General features: G+C 32.3%; 1 protein-coding gene across 1 annotated transcript in view; it reads left to right on the top strand.

Annotated features, from left to right (window-relative positions):
• The window catches only part of LOC108908637, a 144,349-nt gene that overhangs the window by 17,339 nt on the left and 114,737 nt on the right, over nucleotides 1-12,273 (top strand). The window lies entirely within an intron of this gene.

A 12,273-nucleotide genomic window follows, 5' to 3' on the forward strand; every position in this document is an offset into this window, starting at 1 on the left:
GTTTTTTAGGTTTCGTCATAGCAGGATTTGGAGACTCACTGGAATAACATTCGCTATCACTTGAGCCAATGATAACTTAGTTTGATTTCCTTCGTCAATTCCAGGACAATTTGCTTTAAATAATTATTTTTATCTTGTAAAATAAATAACATAGGTAAGGGGATTAATGTTTTCATTGTTATTGGTAACATGATGGCATTTGGCAGATTACGCCCATTTCCATCAAATTTTTCCTTAAGGGTTACACGGTCAATATTATTGAAGCAATATTATTGACGCAATATATGGTTAAAAAACGGTAGCCCTCACACGAGTCAATAATATTGATCAATAAAGTGTCAGTTTCAATTGTGCAGTCAGGGAGGATGGATCTACCGGTTCTAATTGCGTGTGCTTTGTCCTCAAGAAGAGGAAAATGAGGCAAAGAACATTGGCACAATAATAATAGTCCGGTCAAATTAAATCAAAAAATAAGAGTGAAATTTACAACAAGCTGAAAGTGAGTAAAATTGTTTAAAACATAATTAAAAATAACATATTAAAATTCCTCATCGTTCCGGTACTCGGAAAAAAATTTACTTGAGGTCAAAGGTCAAACAAATGGGTTTTTCGCCATTTTCAGCTAAACGGTAAGTTTTATCATAAAATTACTTCAAATCATAAAATTATCTATAAAAATGTATCAATACTTTTTTTGCTAAGAGCCACCGTTTCTGAGATATAACGATTCAAAAAGTTGTAAAAGTTGTCATCGTCATAATATGCATAAGTACGTCACTGTAACTGTAAGAAGGGATGCAGTGCTAAATGTGGTTGCAAAAAAGTTGGACTGTCTTGTTTACTGGCATGTACAAATTGTCAAGGCCGGTCGTGTTCTAATGTTGAATCACCAACAGTAGAGGATTCGTTTGATACCAATTAGGAGACATGCGATATATCACTATTGACGCAATTTACTTACACGCAGTATGAAAAAGAAGAAGAAGAAGAAGAAGATCAAGAAGAAAAGCAAGAAGAAGTATTTGAAGGTTATGAATCAGACGAATAAATTCCTCTACTTTTTTTAATTTTCCATCGCTTTTATCATTTCCAACCCTTGCTAATATCTGTTATTATGCAATAGTTTCAAACTAAACAGAATCACAACAGACCTGTGTAATTCCCCTACTGGGGAAACCACGTTAAAAAAACGTGCTAAGTACACTACCTCATAGGTGGCGTGGAAACGTGTGCATATTATGACGATTACAACTTTTACAACTTTTTGAATCGTTATATCTCAGAAACGGTGGCACTTAGGAAAAAATGTATTGATACATTTTTTATAGATAATTTTATGATCTACAATTGTCAGAGGTAATTTTATAATAAAACTTACCATTTAGCTGAAAATCGCGAAAAAAAACATTTTTTTGACCTTTGACCTCGAGTAAATTTTTTTCCAAGTACCGGAACGATGAGGAATTTTAATATGTTATTTTTAATTATGTTTTGAACAACTTTACTTACTTTCAGCTTGTTGTAAATTTATGTATCTTTAAATGCCTAGATTGACCGGACTATAATGGTTCCAACTTCTACTTCTAAGTATCATGTCTTCTTATTCGTCTCAACCTTGCTCCTACATTTGCTAAAGCAGTGGTTGAAGCCCATCGTAAACATTCACCTGTATTAGCATTTGGCAAAACCAAGACAGAAATCTGGCTTACAATTTTTCTCAATGATTAAATTGTACATCTCTGGTTTCTATAATGTAGAGAAAATATTTGAATGCCCGTTGAGTTGTTCAACAATACTAAATGGTTTATGAAGTCCCGTTTTGGTTTCTGGGATATTCACGACTATAAGTGCACCGTCGTGTTCAATATTTGTTATCTCCATATTCGGTAGTTCTCGACATTTGTATTCTGCAAAATAGCCCATAATCACATCAACTTAAAATACAAGGCAAAAAATACCAAATTAAAAATCTACGCAGTATGCATTATTATCTACATTATCTCAAATAAATGACCCCTGGACTTTCTCCTATTTCTCAAACTCAAAAGGATACTCAAAGGACAACAGTAGATGAGATAAAGGCAAAATCGCAAACCGTGCTCAAGACGATACCCAAAGAGACGTTCCACAGCGGGACTACTTGGAAGGGGATGTGATCAAAATTGAAGATTAATTAAACATTTTCTGAGAAAATTAACAATTCCCTTTACTTTTTGATCAAACCTCGTATATACAATTTCACAGTACTCCGTCACATATAATTAATTACAATAATACGAGTACACATTAAAACGCTTTGTTGAATTTTATTTCAGTTAAGCATCTGTTTAGAAAGAAATAAAATTATCTAAGTACCACGGCTGTAAATAACCTCCGGCAACTTATAATAACCTTTACCTTCGCTAATTAACATTAGTACCTTCGTAAACGACCATAACTAGTTCACTCACGGTACTGACAAACTAACGAAAAAAGTGATATTATACAGGCCGTAAGAAGTTTCACTACCATTACTTCAGCATGAGGTAGAGTAATCATAAATGAACAAAAAAGTTGTAAATTACAGGGGCGTAAGATTAACAGTTTTCAAAATACAGCGAGTATTAATATTGGGGAGTTTCATCACAACGTGACAACAACGCTTAAGCTAACGCTACACAGCTGGTGCATACCACATGTGCACGCGGCAGACTTGGCCTACGGAAAAAATGTAAACAACTATTATTGTGTAACATTTAATAAATTGTATCGATTTTGTAATATGAAATTGGTGTTGTGCTTAAATTTTAGCTCGAATTTTAGTAAATATGAATCTCTTAAAACAGGAACTTAACTTTTAATCAAATTATGAATTTGAAAAATATGTAATTAAAATACCGTCACGTCATCCAAATAATCATACATATAAAAAATTATTTACGTACTTATCAAAAAGCAAATTTCAGTAATTTTTAAATGCACAAGTACAAAACAAACTACAACATATCCTCAAAATGTCCACCACCATTTTCGACGCACGCATGCGCACGACACCTTCGAATCCAATTTTCGCTAATTCGCTGGAAAACGCCTCAAGAAAAGGAAATAGTGGTACGCAAAAAACACTCAGACACGAGCCAATTCCAGATACCAAATGAATTGCATATTGCTGGACAGCTTAGTACCTCGTGTTATCCGCCGCGCCGTTGTCACATTGCTCGATATGGATTTTATCGAATTTTAAATTTATTACAACGCTAATCATTTTTTAGAATTAAGCATAAAGAAGTTCAAAAAGATAATAAACATCGTATTTTATTCCTTAATTAATCGAACTTTTGTACATCAAGTTGGAGACTGATAATTTTTTTCGCGGAAATGGTCGAGTTTAGGACGCATGTCATGTAAGGTTTTTTTGTTTATTTTAATGTATTCTATCGTCTGTTAAAATTAAGGCAGTCAAACTTCTAATACTCCTTGAGTACTAGGTTACACAGAATATAAAATTTTAATCCACTTGCTTAGATCTTTGCCTTTAGACAATTATTCTTTAAAAAAATCTCGACACATTACGGATATGTTTTATCAGCATTACACAATGACTGCCTCGTTACCATTGAAATTACTGATCCGTAAATAAAAACACATCCAAAATCGAGAATCATCCTAGAGATCGAATTTTTCGAAGCAATTCAAGGTCCAGTTCAGTCTAGAATCGTTTTATTTTACCGTGTTTTTACCACACCGCATTTATTTCCAGTTTTCATTTGGGAATAAAACGGGTATCTAAATACATTTCGATATGTAAATTTCGCAACTTGAAATATTTTTATCAGTTAACGAGACACACTCGACAACCTTGTTATTACATTATCTTGATGGTAAACAATCTGCTTCATTGTATCGGTACAGTCGGTGTGTTTCGTAATGTAAATATTTTTTTATTTCAGCCTTTAAAATTAGAATAACGTAATAAACATGATGATAAACATAATAACACTTGCTTTTATATATCTTCATTATCATCTATCAGATTCCTTGTTATTTTGTGAATTGTTTTTATCTCTCACTTTGAACTGAACCAAATATTTTTAATTCAATTGGAGATCGAGTGGAGTTAAAAAGGTAAAGCGGATGTTCGTTGTTATTGTTTTTTACTGATATGTTACTCAAGTTCTCTTTTTTCTTAAAAATGTAAATTATTAGCAAAAAATATTTGCTAATAAGAAATTTGATTTACCAAAACCTGTAAAGATGTAAAGAATGTTTGAAATAATTTAAATTTATTTAAAGTATAGATGTTTGAGAACTAAACCACTTAAATGTGTTAGCGTGTAACGGTTGGTACAAATAGTGTGTCACATATGAAAAACCATGTTCTTGATATAGATCGACATAAATATAAACTACTATAATAACGGGCTGCTAAAATTTTATCAAGATCTACTGATCACTCCAAGAACTAAATTAAAACAGTTTGTATTTCTGTTCAAACACTTGTAAGATGGAGCGTTGTTTAAATATTGTCAGATAATACATTAACTAGTAATATTAAAATTAATTAATTATACATTTTTACAAATATTATTCGTACACAAATAATTTTTTTTTGTCTTAAAAAATATAGAAGCATGCTTTTAATGATTTTTTATATTATTTTTATAAATGGTATTGAAACGAAAAATGTCCTAATGTCGTAAAAATTTAAACGTACCAAAAAGTTACAGAAGAATATTGACAATGGGTTGTAGTAAAATGAACGCCCTGTATGATTTAACCTAATAGGGACATAATCACTGCATACTTCATGAAGATCAACTAAGCAACAAGTTTTGCTCAAATCGGTTAACTGGGTTCTGAGTTAAGGAGAAAACAAGAAAAAAAAAAAGAAACTCAACACCCTGTACCTTTATTTTGCGACATTCTTCTTTAAGCAAGTTTGGATTCTAGATTATACCAATCAATGAAGTATTTAACATTCGTTAGGTGACACCCTGTATAATAATATAAAAAAAAACATTTGTCAAATCAGAGCCAAATTAGCCTGCAGACTGTATGTAAATTATATCCGGCCTTTTCATGCCTTATTGGGTCCCCTTGGTCAGTGAGATAGTGTTCATTATAGGAAAGAATACAACTTTGTACAGGCCGTTGGACACAACAATTGCACCATCTTCCTTATGAAAAACCCCTGAAGGTTATCCAGTTCAATACTCTTCATGAAAGGTGACTACTAGATGGTATGATACAAATGTGAATTAATACAGTTTCATTCTTCACCATCAATGGTTGATATTAATTATGGCAACCGTCTCCGCGTCACAACGTTTACATTTTGTTACCAATAGAATATCTGAGATTGAATTATCTGATAATGGTTTTGGAACCACTTTGCTGAAACTTTACCTCATGACCAGTTATCAGAATAGTTCACTGAAAGAAATGGGCTTATTAAACTGTTTATTCAGAATAATGTGTATAGCGCATATTAAAACTTTTATAACCAATGTACAACTTTTATTTAAAAAAAGCAATCATCTCCATACTCATTATTCAATCAGTTTAACTGGAAGGTGCTTAATACACCTTATGCATCCATGAAATAAAGGTTATAATGAATTACTTATACATTATTAGGTGTTATAGACTTTATATTCCAATTGTATAGTAGGGAAGATTTGTTGTATAAAGACCAGTATCCGAATTTGTATATAACAATTGTATTAACAGAATTATTCGTTCTTATACTGAATATGTTTCCGTTTTTAACGTGTAAAACGCATCTTATAATGGTTAAGTGATCGTCACCTCTCGGTGCATAATCGGTTATGATCGTTGTTAAGTTATATTCATAGTCTTGTAATAATAATCATATGTCAGACCCGAGAGCGAAGTGCGCCGACTCAATAAGAAACCTGGCTATTCCAGCCGCTGATTTAGGGTTCGCCGCACGAGCTCATCCCTTCTAAGATTTCAGTAGCATGCTATGCATGAAGCAGAACGGTACTCAACTATCTTATACAGTCCACTTTTATTGTCCATACATGTTCAATCATTGTCAAAATAAACACACAAAACCACAACGTCTTTATTATCTTTACTCAAGAAGAGAAAATACAACAATCGTAAAATTTCCGACAGTCCGCTGTGCATCGACTTACACACGTCTAGTTTGATGAAAATGGACAGTATATGCACATGTTTTGTGGGATACATGATCATATCGCGTTGTGTGAAATGGAAAATTATTATGTAAGTATCTAACTGTTTTATGGCTTGTAATTGTTTTGTTTTTTCAAATGTAAATCTTGTCTAAATCTTAAAAATTATTATTTTGTAGGTCCTATTAGAAATCGCTGATGTTAAGTTTTACATAAGATGGAGGAACAGAAGGTTAACGGTGACAAAGAAGAGCATGGGTATAAAGTCAATCAACCAGAGGAAATAAAATTATATGGAAAGAAGCTCAACCTTTCTGGGGATGCTTCATTCTTAAGGTGGAAGAGTTATAGTGCAAATTCTCATGTAATACAAGAAAATACGGGTGCATCGTTGCTAAGAAAATAAACTGGACAGTTTTGGGAGCGATTTGTCATCATTTTTAATGCTTAAAAGTATGTTTTATGTATGTTTACATTAGAACCTTAGCTTGTAATTACAGTTATCCAATAAAATTTCTGAAAACTTAATGACATATGTTTTTAACTCATACAGAGTATACAACAGTTTAATACATTTATTATTATAAAACTTATAACCAGTACTAGATGTTCTAATAACGATATGGAACACTAATAACAGTTATTGCTATTATTTCGTAAAGGGTATAAAAAACGTTGTATACTAGTTATACAATAATTTAATAAAGAATAAGGTTTATAGTCACTATACAACTGTGCTAGCAATACGCGTTTTATATACTTATAATGGTATATAGAATTCTAATAAAGAATAAAACGCATTTCTTTCAGTGTTGATTCATATATATATTCAATGCTCTAGTGATAGTAGAAACTCAAACGACCATCCTCGAAAACCACTTCAAATTTTAGTTTAGTTGAATCATATTTCCTCTTGAACGCTGTTGATCTGTAAATATTTAGATAGCAAGTAGAAGATTTGAAACGTAATCTCAAATCGATAACTGTCTCTGTTAAAAAATCAAAGATCATTATAAAGAAAATTCTTCATGCATTTAATGTTCGTCACAAGTTAGAGTGATGAATAGTGACAAAAAATATAATCTTGGAAAAAATAAAGGGTTTCATTAATTAAAATTTTATTTTCTAATTAGCTCTGTCTTTCCTCAATTTCAAAATCACACATTTATTATTATCATTATCATTACTATTATTTATAATTTACTTTCGTTAAATATATAAAGTTTGGATCAATTTTAGAATAACGCAATTTTAAAGGTTATATCTAATACATCTTTAAAACAAATCTATAAAAAAATATATAGAGCATTAGCAGCAGAAGCCACCATATAATGAAGGTTAACAGTGAGCTTCAATCCCTTTATTGCATTAAGTTTTATAGCCCCTATCCTGTATTTATGACTCTCGCAAATGTATTGACAGCTGTTGGTATTTGCGTGATTTTCCTCCCTTTGCGCTATTCATTTAACGACTCGCTGCCCTCATCAGGTACTCATTTGTTCTGAAGGAGCTGTTAAGGCTAATTGTCTGGATTCGTTGATATGTTAGAGTGCACACCAGGGAGGTGTTTTGAAGGGTTGGATGGGGAATGCCACGCATTCTGCTTAATAGACAGATAAGGGGTGACTTTTGCTTGATAAGTCGTTTCCATAAGTGAAATTCACAATAAAATTGGTATAACACATAGAGAAACGGTCAATAAATAGCGTAATTATTATATTAAAGAGTGCGAAGAAAAAGTCTAGTTGATGTTACCATTTTTTCCATACGTGAAAATAAAATGTAGTTTATATTTCAATAAAATATTTATTGACGTGGAATCCCATAATTTTGCATTATTTTTGTAATATAAAATATATTTGGCATATGTAAATACCCTTCTTTAAGCAGTTTTATATTAACAATTTGTGAAATCAAATAGGCCGGGTTTTCATCTATCAACAAGACCCCACGTTGTGCGCCATATCGTGGAATCAATTAAGTTGGTTGCCGATCCTTGGTCGTGGTCCTACGTTGGGCGCCAGGACGTAGACTCTACTCGATTTCGCTAGTTCTCGGTGGAGATGACCTATTTCCTCTCCTCTGAGCATCACGAGCGGGTCATAGACTCTCAGTGGGATTGGAGGGATTGTATTGCCCTAGGTCCCTTTTCACTCTCTGTGCTAGGTCGTCAGACGCCTGCTCGCCAGTAAACGGGTTCCCTGGCATCTCATTTTGTTCCCTCTTGACGTAAGACCTTGAGATCGTCAGCAAAGGAAAATGCGATTTCAAATTCTCCGCCATCGTCAGTTCAAAAAGCTCAAGTGGAAAGTCCACGATCTAAATTTGTATGGTTGATGCGACCAAAAAGGCCTTTGAAGAACTGACACTGTTGCACGGACTTCATCGAGTGCTTGTACGAAAGCTTGTAGAAAGCTTGAATTGCAGCACATATCTGAGAGAGCGTTTATGGATATTTTGTAGAGGACTTAGATATGCGATTTATTTATGCTTATTTCATAGTACAGAAATGAAGCGGTTTCAAATGCGAAGCCTTTTGTTTGTCGAGTACACACTCTGGCCAAGAACTACGTCCTGGTTAAATAACTGCAGTTGACTCGGTGCGTGTTCGCTCGCACCCCATTCCGGTCAGAGATGTCTGCCTTCCTTCCTGGCGTGGTTGTTTGTGTGAAGTTAGAAGTCTGAAATTGGACAATTGATGGATAATTTGAAGTCTATATTTTTCCCGTTTTTTTTTTCCAAAAATAGCAGAAATTTCCTTCATTCTCGCCTCTCGTCGGCGATCTCAGGGGAAGTTTTGGCACTGGTTGTTGTCATCGTTCGTGGAACAGATAACTCTCGGCGTGGTATTTCTCGTCCTGGCATGGCGGTTCGACGGCGACGGTCGAATTTTGGCGATTTTGCGTATGTAGGAGGCGATTTCAAATGCCTTACATTCTAATAACTGTTTTACATTGACAATTTATTGATGAATAAATTGACGAAGTTCTTCATGAATTAATTCACGAATTTATTGGTAAACAGTGTGGTTTTACATTGCTACAGACTTTATCAAGTTTTTTGACGCATGAATCAGTTCTACCAACGAATCAAAGAAGCAAATAAATTTCAAAAATGTCACCTTTCCACTCATAATTGTAGTGATACAACAGCGGTACCGTTTTGACACATATTATATAAATATTAGTTTGTAAGTAACAAATCAGTAAAAACAATGCAAAACTAGTACGACGCCACACAATTATTTACATATTCCAATAACATAACCTCATTACTGATCCGAGGCTGGAAATCTGTTAGTTTGGTACTTCCGAACTTCACGAAGAAATTGACGAAAATTAGAACATGCTCTAATTCGTCAAGAACTTGATGAATAAATTCATGAAGTTATTTGACAGCAGATTTGGTGCATTACACTTGTCCAATTTCTTGATGAAGCGACTTCATGAATTAATTGATCAATAAATTGTCAATGTAAAACAGCTATAAGACACACGGTATGTCTACGGTTTTCTGATTGCTTTTGATAATTTAAAATAATTTAAAACACATACCAGTGTGTCCAAATGAAGACTTTTCCATAGGAAGAATAATTTTCTGAATACTCCTTTTGCCTCATGAGAAGTAGTGAACTTTCCGGCATATCTGCGATGTGAACACGGATTATGTGACGTCATATTTGCAAGCTCTCTCCAAATACGAGAGATTGCTCACCATTTCCTGGACACCCTGAGACATGTCTTTGTACCTACTATTATATTGTTTTTTTTATAACGCGAGCAATATTTTACAGTCACGTTTCTTATTCTCTATATGGTGACTCCAAGAGCGTTCGAAATTGGTTTTCCTGTGGGGCCAAGTAACAAATTATGTTGCATCATATACAATTACCTACTCAGTTAATAAAACTGACTAGGCGTAGCGTAATTTGTATTTTATTTATATTATGTAGGTATCTCTCTTCTAACTGCTGGATATTTTAGGATGTAAAAAATCTATATTAAAATAACTGTCAAGGCCTATAAAGGTTTTATTTATTTATTTATTTATTTATTTATTTATTTATTTATTTATTTATTTATTTATTTATTTATTTAGAAGTTACAATATTCCACGGGACAAAGTCCCAATTACAGGATAAGGTAAAACAGAAAACCTTAACTAAATTTAAAAAGAAAAAGACAAACTAACATTAAATATAAGTACTACATAAAATAGAGCAAGCAAAATGTAATATATAAAANTTACAATATCCAACGGGACAAAGTCCCAATTATAGGATAAGGTAAAACAGAAAACCTTAACTAAATTTTAAAAGAAAAAGACAAACTAACATTAAATATAAAAATATAAATACTACATAACATAGAGCAATCAAAATATAAAATCCAGACAAAGAATTTAAGGATAAACAATAACAGACAAATAAAACAAATAAGCTAACTAACATATACAAAATACGGATTACATTTACTAGACAAACAATTTTTTTATGTCATTCATAGGATGAAAAAATATTTCAAGTCGATTTCCATACTTCTGGTAATTGGAAATCATTTGATTATTCCAGGAAATATAGAGTTGGACGCGACTTTTTGTTTCGGCAAGCTGAATTGATCACTATAGATGCTAAATATTATGTACAATAACACATTAGTTTCCACAAAAAATAGGGGGAAGATTGTTTACAGGGTGGTTAATTGTATAATTTTTACGTTAATTCACGTTTTTCGCTTGTAACTTTTTTCCGTTCATTTCCACGAGAAAACACTAAAGTACATTTTTTTGTCTTCAAAAGACCTACAAAACTAGACCTCGAGCGTTAAAAAATATTGATTAAATCAAACAGAAGAAGTTTATTTATGACTTTTGAATTAAACATTTATAAACTGCGTTATTATTACCTGAACGTTTTGGCATCACATCCTCTCATTGTTTATCACTGTCTAATAACTCACACGAAATCTGGAATCGGTAAGTTGAATAGTTTACAAGTTATGGCCTTATAAACAAATTAACTAATTATTAGTCTGGACGATTACGAGGATCTTCGCACTGATCGCACTGATTTTTTTCATGGTAGATTTCATAATAATACATTGAAATCTATATATTTTTTTTTAAATTTCAAATTTGAAACCTGAATTTTTTTTTATTTTTTAGCCTTAGTTGCAAACGACGCACGAGCGTGATATAGTTATATATTATTACATATTCGCAAAGATTATGAAAAGAGCTTAAAGTTAAAAGAAATCGTCAAAATTCGTTGAAAAACAGCGGAGTTACAGACTGTCAAATACATTTTTAAATACAACGATTGAATGAATAATAACAGTTGATAGAGAATCATATTTTAATAAGAAAAGTTCCTATAAACATAGGTCTTAAAACGCTTTGTTAGTGAGATAGGGATATAAGACCAATAGATATTAAACTGAAATTTGGCATGAAGAAACAAACACAGAACTTAAAAAAATAACTAATTGACACACACGTTACACAATGTTTGCGTTCTTATGTTAACGTTATGACATTTAATCGTTTTTGTTGATTTTCAGGGTACATCATATTTTTCTTATTACAAATGTATTACCAATATCGTTGGAACAGTTTCATGCCAAATGAATTTAACCAAAAACCGTTCATTTTATAAAAAATTGAAAAAGAGCTGTTTTGTTTAGAATTGATTAAAAAATTTAGAAATAATGTTATTTTCCAGAAAAATCCACGGGCGTACGAATTATTTTTTTAAAAGGGTCGGTAACCCACCTCAGGCACGTCACTGGTGTGTGAAATGGATAACAGATATCTTTGTTTTATTCACCATAACTAATGTATTATTAATACCAAATTTCACTTCAATATGTGTTGGTATTTTAGAGATATTAAGAAAAATTCTTAAAAAAGTTTGTTTTCAACACCCTATATCTCACAAACGAAGCGTTCTTAAGACCTACGTAGGAACTTTTCTTATTAAAAAATGATACTCTATCAACTGTTAAAATCCTACTACAAAAAACTGGCTCAGCCTGTACATCATTTTGCAACTAGGCTAAAAAAATAAAAAAAATTCCAGGTTGCAAATTTGAAATTAAAAAAAAACAAATGATAGATTTCAACGTATTATTATGAA

Source organism: Anoplophora glabripennis, unplaced genomic scaffold, assembly GCF_000390285.2.
Source record: "Anoplophora glabripennis isolate ALB-LARVAE unplaced genomic scaffold, Agla_2.0 scaffold432, whole genome shotgun sequence".
Classification (NCBI taxonomy): Eukaryota; Metazoa; Arthropoda; class Insecta; order Coleoptera; family Cerambycidae; genus Anoplophora; species Anoplophora glabripennis.